Source organism: Thermobia domestica, chromosome 13 (assembly GCF_964235325.1).
Source record: "Thermobia domestica chromosome 13, izTheDome1.hap1.1, whole genome shotgun sequence".
Classification (NCBI taxonomy): domain Eukaryota; kingdom Metazoa; phylum Arthropoda; class Insecta; order Zygentoma; family Lepismatidae; genus Thermobia; species Thermobia domestica.
In genome coordinates this window covers 109,872,038-109,885,185 of record NC_137466.1, presented here as the reverse complement: position 1 = coordinate 109,885,185, position 13,148 = coordinate 109,872,038, and the positions used below count along the sequence as shown (strand labels likewise).

At 36.9% G+C, this 13,148-nt stretch overlaps 1 protein-coding gene across 4 annotated transcripts in view; it reads right to left on the bottom strand.

Moving 5' to 3' along the window:
• The window catches only part of LOC145668422 (metaxin-2-like), an 89,651-nt gene that overhangs the window by 9,205 nt on the left and 67,298 nt on the right, over window positions 1–13,148 (bottom strand). The window lies entirely within an intron of this gene.

Below are 13,148 nucleotides of genomic sequence, written 5' to 3'. Positions count from 1 at the left end.
ATACCCTCAAGAACCTGAGAAATAAGATCTGATTGGATTTTATTTAGAAGATGCCATTCACCTTTCCTCAAACCTGAACCGTTCCTGCCATATGCTTTGTCTACGAAAAAAGAAAGAAAAACACTTCGAAATAGCGACAGCAACTGTTTAAGGAGAACACTTGCTTATCATCGATTTGATACACACGCTTGACTCTTGTAACAATTGTTGCTAGAGAAGTATCACCTCTAAATTTACGTCAAAGCTATGATGATATTGCATTATTGCAATCACAACGATTCTCTTTGCTTCTTTTTAATTTATCCTAATAACAAGAGAAGGAAAGACTTTGAGAAATTTTGATTGGTAAAGTTTAATGTCCTCTTTCTTATTAAAAAAAAAAAAAAAAATCTTCCACAACATGAAATTCCATTATTCTAGCAATTCTGAAACAATTACCGTGACCATGAAAAATGTCACAACAAATCGTTTACCCTGTCCATGACTAGAGGTAATTCTAAAGTCAAAACTCCAGAAATCATTACGTACAGCTGCCAGAAAAAGAATAAAAACCTCTTTCGTCAATATTTTTAAAATGAAGACAACTATTTGATTCTAACTTAAAAAAGAACATAATGTTTTACAAGTTACAACAAACTGTCAGAGACTGATTTACTCCGTTCATAGTTACTGAGGAGAAAAATGTAATAGGCGAATCCAATTTTTGCCGCTCACCGAATCTTTTTATATAACCCATATCACTTCGTACACTTCCATTTGTTTGGAGTCAATTTTATTAACATACTACTAGAAATTACTTTTTCTTTATTTTGGTTCCACATTACAAACTTGTTATTTCTGTTTTATCTCAATCACAATTTTCCCCACACGACAATCCAACTGCAATACTGCTGATACAGGTACAATCTCCCAAAAGCGAATTGGTTGTTTGGTTGTTAAGGAAAGCTTGTAATATTAACATGTTTCATTCAAACTGAATTGACAAGGATGATCTATCCACAATACATTCGTTAAAACATTCCCTAGGCTATTTCATTCTTAGGCATAAAATTTGAAGCAGCATTGATTGACGGATGAAAACCATGATATTACAATATTATTTAGTATCAGTAGCAGACACTGGGATTTAGGAATTAGATTTCTGGGCTTCCTGCGTCTATGGCCATATTAGCCCGTCACGTATTGTATGAGGCATGATATCCCTCGGTGATCACGCTATCCGAGGAAAGGGAAGGAAGAAAGCAACCTGAGACCGATATGTTAGGTACCATTTGCCTGGTGTGAATGAGAAAAACCCAGGAAAACTTCACTCAGGATGGGTTCCACCAGGAATCGAACCCGGGACTTCTCGCACCAAAGATGAGAGCGTTTGCGACTACGCTACGCGAAACCACAATAGCAGACACTGACAGTAAAGAATTTTGGCACCGAAAATCGTTCCTGTAAGGTTAGACGCTAACATGCAATTTTTAGTTATGTAACTCTCGCTACTTAAGGATATATGACAGCACGTATACATACAAGTGCAACTATCATAAATCCACTGTATTCAACCAAATAATTCTTCCCGCTGGTCTAGTGGCTAGTGAGTCGTCTTTGCTGCACGTGGTCTCGGGCTCGATTTCCTGGTGGGAGAGCATTGAAGTTTGAGGGCATTACGATGGCTCAGATTCCCTTAAACTGTAGGTTCACATCTCATATAGCCTCGTGTTAAAAAGGGAGCTAAACTTCAATAAACAAACAATAATCAATTAAGTAACTAAAAATAATGTTAGTGCAAGGTTTCAGAAAGCTTCTAATGGAAGGAAAGAACAGGCCCGCAGCCAGCTCCCCCCCCCCCCCCCATTTTTTTGAGACAGAAATTAACACTGAGGGGACAATGACAGACATCACACAACACAAAACTTAATTTCTTTCTTATGAGATCTGTAATAGAGCTATTATACAGCCTACATTTTTAACTGCATATTTTTTGAACATAAATACTTAAACAAACAATTGACAATTCAGGAGCTCCGTAAGCGGTTAGAGTACGCGCCTTTGGGGTGGAAAATCCGGGCTCGATTCCTGGGGGCGGGAGCTCATGTTGTTCTGATTCCACGTTAAGCTGTAGGTCCAAGTCTCATATAACCTCGCCGCTGAAAGGGACGTTAAATTAAAAATCAAATCAAATCAAATTGAAAATTTGAGGGAGATGGGGAGGTTGAAGGTGGCCTCATTGCGTGGCCTTTGCCCTTAATGATCTCCTACTTTCCATTCAATAATGAGTCGAAATCTAAGAAATCTGGTGAAGAAATCTTTGGCTCTATCTGAATCAGGAACAAAAACAACAAAACCAAATAAGAAGATAAGTTATATGAATTTACCCTTTTTTAATCTTCAACTGAAACAAAGCAATAATCCATAATCGAAAAAAAAAATCTAAGCCACAATAGTTTATCTATTATATTTTAGATATTATACATATTTGAGATGAGTGAAAAGTAACAATTTTTAAAAACAAATGGAAGCTTTTGAAATGTAGGTGTGGAGAAGAATGGAGGAAATTAGTTGGGTGTAGCGGAAAACGAATGAGGGTGTTAGAAATGGTAGGGGAGAAAAAAATAATTTTAGATATTATTGAGAAGAGGACGAGAAACTGGTTAGGAGATTGGCCAAGAAGGAAACTGTATCATAAAGGGTTCCTGCCTGTTTCGCCGAATGCTTTAAGCTACGAAATTATCGCACAAGTGGACAGTCGGCCATGTTCGGCAAAACAGAAAATTCCTCTTTTGCTGAAAACTAGCTGAAAGGGAATTTGCATTCAGAAAGAGATTTTTCCCATCTAAGTTTTCATTTTCTTATGGTTAATTTGTACAATGTTGCCAATTTTCATGGAAAGGAATGCGCATCGTCGTCGAACGTTACACTCCACTTACATGTTGTTAGGTACAGCATTTTTTTTTCCTTTACAAAAAACTTTTAAATTGAATGTGCAAACAGTAATTTGGAAGGATGGCATTCGAAGATAAGGAGAAAGTCAAATACTGATTATCCAAATATATTCAGGTTTATTACCTTGATGCAAAAGGAACAAGCAGAAAACAAAATATTAACGTCCATATTGGAAGTTGGATATTATTCTAAGCCACAAAAGATGAAACGGAAACGTATAAACGAACGCCTTAATGATAGGACGTACAAGCCTACGTCCTTCCGAAAGGACTTTTGTACAAAGCCACTAAGAATAACCACTAAGCCTATATTTCATTTTTCTTACCTTAGTTTGCAAATATATATATTTTTAAAAAAGTTGATTTTATTTGATAATTTTTATTTACATATAGGTTACCTTGGCCCTAGATGTAGAACATTTTTTTGTTTCTAGTTTAGAAGACAGAGTCGACAATCTTATGATGTATTCTTATACTTGGAGTTTGATTTTGTTTAGTAATTTAAATATGACAAGTTACATGCAATAAGCTAAATTACATACAATAATTATAGTTTTTTTTTTTCGATTCCGCTATCAGCGTTTCGACTATTGTAATGATGAAGGCTTTTTCTAATAACTTGCAACTGATTTTAGTTGCCTGATGTAACTGTTTAAGATTATACATAGACCGTTTTCAAATTATTTTGTTGTGGATAATTATTAGATTGAATTGTTGAATTATTTTCATGCATATTGGCAACGTGTGGAATAATGTAGTGGATTATACAGAATCTTGAAAGCTCGATTCTCGTGTTCACAATCATAAGATTTTTTTTTTTTTTTAATCCACACAATTCTTCTTGAATATAAAGCTCTTGTCTCTCGCAGTCTTAAATACAATTAATAAGGGATAATGAATCAAAAGTTATTACCTTTAATTTAGAAATTTTGTAGAAAAGAAAAAAAAATTCTGTACACAACACTAAGTGGAGTGTTTTTCTCCATAACCAGCCTAACTCACAATGAAAATTGGCAACACCTCACAAATCAAGCTACAAAAAAATTTAAAGTTTGCTGGGAAAAATCCTTTTCTGAATATAAATTTCCTTTAACTAGTTTTCGGCCAAACATGAATTCCTGATTCGCCGAACATGGCCGCCTGCTCAGGTGTGTGGTAATTTAGTAGCCAAAGACATTCGGCGAAACAGAAAGACACGTCATAAAAGATGTGCTGGAGGGTATGGTGGTAGGAAAAAGCGAGGAAACGAAGACTACAATTAATGGACACCAAAACAGAAAAATGTATGCGAAGGCGAAGAGGTTAGCGGGAGACCGTGGAGCATGGAAGCTTTTAAGTTGTGGCATGTGACATGTCAATAATGGCAGAATATCCACGATAATGATGATGCTTGTTAATACATAGTTCATTTCCTGTTGGTTGTGCAGCACCCTTTATATTACGTAATTTTAACGATAATCATGATTCGTGATTATTTTAATATTTGAATATATAGTCAAATGATACAGCCGGTCAGTATGTTAAGGGAAATATGTTCATAGTTTGTGTAGAGTATGGACGGAAATGCCTATCCTTTCTTTCTTTTTGCGCCTCAGTTCATGTTTATATGTTCCGTGTGCGTGGTGTAGCAAGAAAACTCTCTAAATCTGCTCACACCGAAAAGTTGCTTCGAATTTGGCTAATTTCAGTTAATGCGATACTAGCAAAGAAAGAAAAATGTATTTCAACTTTAAGTAACCACTAGGAATTAATTATTGGAAAGTCGTTCAAAAAAAGAAATCTAGCTATATAAATAAAAATGAGAGTGACTATTTTGTGACTTGACTCTTGAATAAAATCTTGAGATAAACTCTTGAAACACCCGACCGATTTCGATTAAAATTTCAACATAGATAAGTTTCGAGCCTAGGATATTTTTTATCATTTCACTTTGACCGCACAATCTAGGGGAGGGGAACAGGTAAGGGAGACATATAAAAATGATTAAAAAAAATGACTGATATTAGTGTCGAATCCTTAGTTTTCGGACTCGCTGAGATGAACAATGACACTTCCGAATGCGACGCCATTTAAATCCAAGTTTAGTTCCGCAACTTGGAGGAGGGGATATATATATATATATATATATATATATATATATATATATATATATATATATATATATATATATATATATATATATATATATATATATATATATATATATATATATATATAATGATCGATATTAGTGCCGAATCCATAGGTTTCGGGGTAACTGAGATAAACAGTTTAAATTCAAATTCAACCCCGCAACTTGGAGGAGAAGGAGGTGGAAATACATAAAAATTATCAAAATAACCGGTATCAGAAAGCGTGTCAATAATAGTAAAATGTGACTGACCAACGGAACGTATTACTAATTTTTCTTACCTTAACCCAGCGAAGTGGGTAACTGACGCTAGTAAGAAATAAGAACACTTTGTAAAAGTGCCCTTTAAATATTATAAGTAGCCGTTGCGAATCAGAGATAAGTATTTGTTGTGTAAGCTGTATGGTCACTAAAAGAGAAAACCATGCTTAATTCTATGATACGAAGGCCATAATAGTTATCTTTTCCAGCGGAAGAATGCAGTGCAACATATTCACAGTTTGCTTATGTTATTAGATTAGATTAATCTCAAACTATACCTCTAGATTCCTATTATAGTATAAAGGCAACCAAGGAAGTTCTGTCGCTTTTTCAACTACCACCTTCAAACATCGAAATGTCGCCTAAGACGTGGCTGGAAGATCAAAAATAGTCCCCATCAGTATCGATGACTTTCTGCCAACGTTCTGGAAAGTCATGGATTTCATCGCGATAGAACTTGGTGGGCCATGAAACGAAGAAAGTATCAAGTGCATTTTGCACCTCTACTAGGGATTTGAACTGCCGTCCTCTAAGGCGATTGTCCAAGGAATGGAACAGGTGATAATCGGACGTTGCAATGTCCGCGGAGTATGGCGGATGCAATAGTGTTTCCATCCAAGGCGTAGAATGATGTCTCGGATCATCCTAAGCAAGTGGAGCTTATCGTTGTCCTGTAACAGGAGGACCCCTTTGCGATTCAGAAGTGCTGGCTCCAGAGTTTTGAGTTTTTTCTTGAACACGGCCCAACTGCTGACAGTACACAGTTGCATTGATGCTCTGACCAGCTGGTAGCAGTTTCCAATGCACGATGCCGCGAACAGTCTACCAAACACATAGGAGGATCTTCTTCTGATGCAGTACTGTTTTGAAACTGGTTCATGGGATGCTAACCAATGATGACGGCACCATGGAGCTTCGTACAGGACCCACTTCTCATCACATGTAAATACTCTGTTCAGAAATGGCTCCTTCCTCAGACGAGATAGTAAAGAAACATAGGTATATGCTCGCACTGCCTTCTGGCCCGGAGTCAAATCATGTGGGACCCATCGACCCAACTTGTAGTGCTTTCCAAGTTGATGTAGGTGCAGTTTAATGGTTTCCCCACTCACAGTGAATTGTAGTCCCAGTTCCTCACATGTCTGGCCCATGTTCGCCTCAATTGATGACTGCTGATCTTCATTTTGTACATGTGTTGGTCTTCCGGCATGTGGTGCGTCTTCAAGTGTTTCATAATCGTTCTTCAACTTGTTAAACCACCGCTGCACTATCCCCGTAGTCACGACACCCTCACCAAAGTCCTGGCATGTTTTCCGCCCCGCTGCAGCGGTGTTTGACCCCAGTTTGAACTCGTACAGCATACATACCCTTATACTTTCTATGACGCTCTGTGGAGATCCCATGTTCAGTCTGTCCTTACGCATGTTCACGGTATAACTGAACTGCCATAACTAGGTAGTATGTTGGATATACCCACACAAACAACTGCCCTTCGTCTTATCTCCATTTGCATTTAACTCAGGCCAATTGAACATAGGCCTCCAGAAAAAAGAGCAGAACTTTCTTTGTTACCTTTATAAAAGATTTAAATGCAGAAACGATATATATATCAACTATGATTAATTTTGTGTCGTTCAGCAAAAGAATTTGAGAGAAAAGCCACGAAGCCGGTGTCCGCAGGGACTTGGCCACTCCTAACTATAGGTCTGGTCTCTACAGTTTATTAAGATCAAGCTAGTAGGTCTTATAATATTGTAATATTAGTACTCCTGTCCATTACTCTTGAATGAAAGCGAATGTTTGAATTCCGTTTTTAGCAATAGTAGCTAGAGCGATTATCTTGGCCAGGTCTCTGTTAATGAAGTCTATTCGTTAACATTTTCACGGGTAACAGTGTCATTAACGGAAGCTATCCCATATTCCATTCATTTATTCATAAATGATATTTGCGTATTAGCGTTACGCGAAACGTACAAAGTATTAAATATTTATGGGTTGCATAAATATCAAGGCGAAAATATTTATTTTTAATCCTTTTATGAATGTTACTGCATTCATTCATAAATGTATGTTTCGCGTGATTTTCTTTACTGTCATGTTTGCAGTTAACATTGTGTATATCAATGCAATAATTGGGTACTTGCATTTGAAATTCTTAGAATGAGAAACGGCCAATGGGAGATGTTTGGTGCATCTACGAGGAAACATGTAAATTTACGCAGAAATAAATAAAATTTGCTACATTGAATTTAACTTGGTAAATAAAGTTGAAGAATTTCATATCTAGTTTTGCTTAAATTAAAAGTCACCACATCCTTCTGTTTTTGTGACGCAGAAAGTCTTTATGGCGGGCACCGCCCGCTACAACCCCTCCCTGCTACAGGAGAAATGGCAATTTCCCAATCAGCTTATTACTCCAAATTTTCTCCACGCCACTGAGATTAATATTCTTTCTGTGCTTAAAAAAAAAAAAAAAAAAAAAAATAGAGAGGTCAAAACTTAAACAGTTCTCCGACATGGTAAATAGTTACTAGTCATTACCTTTTACTTAAAATTTAATTAATTAAAAAAAAAAGGACAAACCTTTTTGACGTGATTGTACAAGCTGAGTACAACTAATAAATCATTTTTCGCTTTTAAGTTTTCAATTGTGCATTTCTCGAAAACCATCTGCAACCATACGAAAAACACCTGTTCCTTGCAACGCAAATTCATCTCTACGCACAACGAATTTCGACAAAAGCAATCAGCGGTCCTTGACTAAAAGGAACTTTATAAAAGTAAAAGAGTAATGCATTACCCTTTCTTTCTCGTGGTCTCGGAAGATTCGACGATAGCACGATGTATAAAGAGTGACGACGGTGATGCATCTGTTCACAGGCAGCATCACGTTACAGAACATCGTGCCTTTCACACAAGAGTCGACGAACACAATAAAAGAGGAGAAAGAAACGAAAGAAATACGAGGGAGAAACAAAAAAGAAAACGATAATCACAACACGTGACAAGGAAGCTGAAGGCAGGTGTTGACAGGTAAGGGCCAGTATGGGGCATTGTCCTTCATGATTCCTGCCAATTGTAATCTATACGCTGCATCCTGTGGGAAAACATTCTATTCATACCTATTGATTAATTCCAATCAGTCAATTTTAACCAACGTTTGACACGTGGTAAGGAAGAGTTGCGTAAAAAAACAAAACAAAAACAGGAAGAAAGTTTCCATCAGATATGGTAGCTTCTTAGTAGAGTTCCCTGGATGCAATGTATGTAGCAGCACTGAGGAGGCTGAGGAAACGAAGATTTCTGATCACTGAATCATACACTAGACACAAAGAATATTAATATAATAATTTGAGTTAAGTTGATTATGAATATAACGTTCCTTTCAGCAGCAAGGTCATAGGGGACGGGACCTACTGATTAACGTGGAATCCGAACCACATGAGCTCCCGCCGGGAATCGAACCCGGGTCTCCCACGCCAAAGGCGCGTATGCTAACCGCTTAGCCATGAAGGAGTTCTAATATAATAATTTATTAAGATGCTAGTTTATGTTCGTTTATCCTTATTTCTATCTAACGTTTAATAAACATAATTTGACCCAAAATATGGCTAAAAGACATTGGAACTGATACGAATAACATACACATGTGTATATCATCATCGTAGCTGTTGGGGGGCGCGGTGGCTCAGTGGTAGAGCGTTCACCTCTGGTGCTTGGGGTCCCGGGTTCGATCCCAGCCCCCACCAAGTGAACTTTGTGGTGGACAAACACCGTACTCGTGGGTTTTCTCGGGGTTCTCCCGTTTCCTCCCACTTTCTTCATTCCACCATTTCACTCATCTCTCATAATCACCGTCTCCTTTAGCCTAACCGGCATAACCGTGGGACGTAAAACTTAAAGATTTCATTTCATTTTTTTTTTCATCGTAGCTGTTTTGTCATTATCAGCAGGTTACTTGCTGCAAGCTAAAAACTTCCATGCTCTTCAGCTAATCTCTTCGTGTTCACGCAGAAATTTTTCGTTTAATACCATCCACTAACTGTATCGCCGCTCCGTTTTTTTCTGCCACCATACATCCCTTGTGATACAGTTCCATCTCAGCGGAAGTCCTACCTAGTTTCATTTCCTCTTCCTAATTACATCTTAAATTGTTCTTTTCTTCCCCACTGTTTTTAACGCTCCCTAATTCGCTTCTCGTTAGACCCAAATAATTTTTCCCATTTTCTCCACACCCACATTTCGAAAGCCTAGTTTTTTTTAATATACAATAATAATAAAGAAGTATTCTTTAAACAGAAAATTAGTGTCGTCATACTTACTCGTTGCCATAATGATTGTAACGTCTATTTCTAATTAAATATACCGGTATTTGGCGCATTAAAACAATTTTCAATGCTTGATTTGTTCCGCCGTGTCGAACAACGGTAGTAACGAATTATTGTTCAATATTATAATATTGATGACTTCAAGTGTATATAGACCTTACATAAGAACTTTTCAGAATTGTTACTTTTTCCTTCAAACTGCTTCACTCGAAACAACTGAAGCGTATTTGAACACAAAACTTGTCCGTCGCCATGGTAATCATGCATAAACTATTTTCAAAACCATATTTTCCAAGTTTATTGCTTCCACAAAGAAAGATGCAGTTTTTCCGTAAGTTCTTTTCGTTCTAAAATGAATCTACCTTATGTCTAACTTTTGAATCTAACTTAATGAGACTTGACAGCTAATAAAGTGCATTTGCAGCTCTTCGTATAGTGTAAGAACGAAGTCAGTAAAGCCACATCTTTCCAAACGATAATTGTGGAGAGAAGTTCCGTTCCTGAATTTCTAATCTTGTGCTTTAGGGGGAGAAGGAAACCTTATGTTCTAAATCTTACAGACCAAACATTTAACAATTTTACTCTTGTTCAACAAAACAATACTTTACCATGAGTGAGTACGCGAAAAAAAAAAAAATGATAAAGCTTATGAAATTCTGAAGTATCATAACTACTGAACGGCGCATTTGTTAATTCTACCATTTTAAAATGTGTATTATTGATTTACTTTTTAAAATCTCACAACGATTTGCTTTTCTGAAGTCTATTCAACAGCATAAAATATATGACAGAAAAATATAAACGTTTCAATTTTTTAAAAAACTATATTTAATTTTAAGCTATAAGTCAGTATTATCTCCTTATCTTGGGAACTTAATACCGCTGGAGACTGTAGTGGTAACTGAAACTCCCGAAGTGAAATCAAGCTCAATGTGTTTCAACTTACTGAACGTTACCCACAGTGACCAAATACTGACCGATCAAATGACTTTTCAATTTGGGGAACAGAAAACTCTCTCTCTCTCTCTCACACACACACACACACACACAAACATACACACACTCTCTCTCTCTCTCTCTCACACACACACACTCTCTCTCACACACTCACACACTCACTCTCTCTCTCTCTCTCTCTCTCTCTCTCTCTCTCTCTCTCTCTCAGATATGGAAATCACAGGAGAAAAGAAGTTGTAGAACTACTGGAAATGTTCCTCAGAACCAAAATCTTAGCATCGGAGAGTGTCGTGTCACATGAGTGATTTTCCTCATTACTATTTTCTGGGTTGTAATTTTGTTCAAGGTAAAAATGGTTCAAATTTGGCCTCTTTGAAGCTCACAATTTGACTTCCGAAACTCAGATATCTCCCATTTTGTATAACTGTTGTCCGCTTCAATAGACGCTTCTGTTCTACTTGCCTGTAGCACTACAGACAATCACTTGCAGTGTTTCAGAAAAAATATTCAGGGGGGACACACTTAGTATTCCGGGGGGCACATTTTGGTGTTCTCCGGGAAGGCACTCTCAGAGCTTCAAGGGGCAGTGCTCCCCAAAAACATGTCTGGAAGAAACACTGATCACTTGACAAACCACTAACAATGGTCAGGTGCTGTATACCTCAGTGTTACACCTCACACATTATACATACTGATATCTTTCTATTACTTTGATAACCATCAGTATATACAGAAAGGATATAAATTTTGTATTATTATATGCAATAACGCTGATCGATTTTTACAGTAATCATCATAAAAACCAGCGGCGGCTGGTATTAAATGTTGCACGGTTGTGCAACCGGGTATTTTTTAATACTAAAGATATTTTTAAGTATTAAAGTAGTGTATCAGTAAAAAATAAACCTTTGCTCTTGAGCACAAAACAGTATTGATACATTTCTAAAAAAAATCAATAAAAAAACTGAAAGAAAGAGAGTGATTTACATTGCCAGTTGCAGTGAGTGTTGTCACTGGAAGCAGTAACATTGAGCATATGGCAGCGAGCTCCTATCTCTTAACAAATGGGTTTATTCCTGCGTCGCTGCTATCCTCCCGTATTGCTCCTTTCCAGTTGCACCTTTTTCTGCCACTGGTATATAGTCAACTTCTATAATAGTTACAAATTCCTCCGCTTGGCAGCGCTTGACTCAATTGATAGAGTGGGTGAGATATAAACGCTTGGAAGAAAGAAGTTATTCACAAAACAGAAACTCGCAAAGAACAAATACGCGTCTGGTGGTAGCGGGGGCGGATCCAGGCTGAATGTTTGGGGGAGGGCGGTCGTTCGAAGTCAATAGGTTTTATTTTACATTTATAATACAAAGGTGTAAATTCTTGTTATAGGTTTTATTTTTAAAATAAAAAATATCTTATTCTGGGGGGGGGGGGATCGAGTCTCGAAGCAGAAAATGTCTTACCACTGGTCTAATTCCTAGCTCTGTCTCTTTCGTGCACATGATCCTGTGCTCGATTTCCGGCGGAGAGCATAAAAAATAATCTCAAATCATTTAGTTTCAATACTCATCTGTCTTCTTTAGCCTAAATTGCTGGAATGTTAAATTAATGTTTTTTTATATATATATATTTTCGAAGGAAAAAATCTTAGATTTCATGCTTCTTTATAGTGGAACAGCAGGCAAAAAAAACGTGGTTACTGAAAATGGACTCTCTGTCCCTTATATTCATACAACGAAATGCTAACAAAATGAATATTGTCGGAGGAGAGAGGTGTTTCTGTATCCTAAAGAAAATAAGCAGAAAATATTTGCGGTAGCGATGCTTTCTATTTAGAAAAACTTGGCGAGCAGCATTTCAGATTTCAATGAAGTCATAGACAAATTTGAAGCTCGAAAAGAACGAAGAAAGATTTCCCATTTTAAAATAATGCACAGTTTACTTAATTAAATAATTTTGTTTAACTCCGTGCATGAACATATGCAATTTTCTTGCTTTTTTTCTTCTTTTCGGGTTAACGATATCATTCATGGCTTACAGCACATGCTATATATTCGATTTATTTCTTATTCAATAACATGAGTGAAGAAGTTTTGTATATAAATAGTGCATAAACGTACATTGATAGTGGTTGTTTGAAAAAAAAAAAAGGAAATAGCTTATACTAAACCAATATTAGAGAATACACTTTAATCAATAAATATACAAATAGAGCTTAAAAGGACTTTCCTCTTCATATTTCCTGAATATGTTTTGGATAAGACTCAAGAATGCTGGGGGAAGGGAACACTTGCGTGTACCTACACATCTTTGATATTGCAACATTGCAACCGGTGCTTCTACAGACCACGAACAGCTACTGATAAAAACACCTCGACTGGAAAGAGTTTCATTGACAATTGTTGAGTGCATATGACGAACGATACAGAGCGCATACTGAAATTTGTCGCAACTTGTTCAGTTTTATTCTGGATTGTTTCATTGGAGGAACAACTTCAGTCAATACACCTTGACATCGGAAATTGGGAGACGACATCTTGG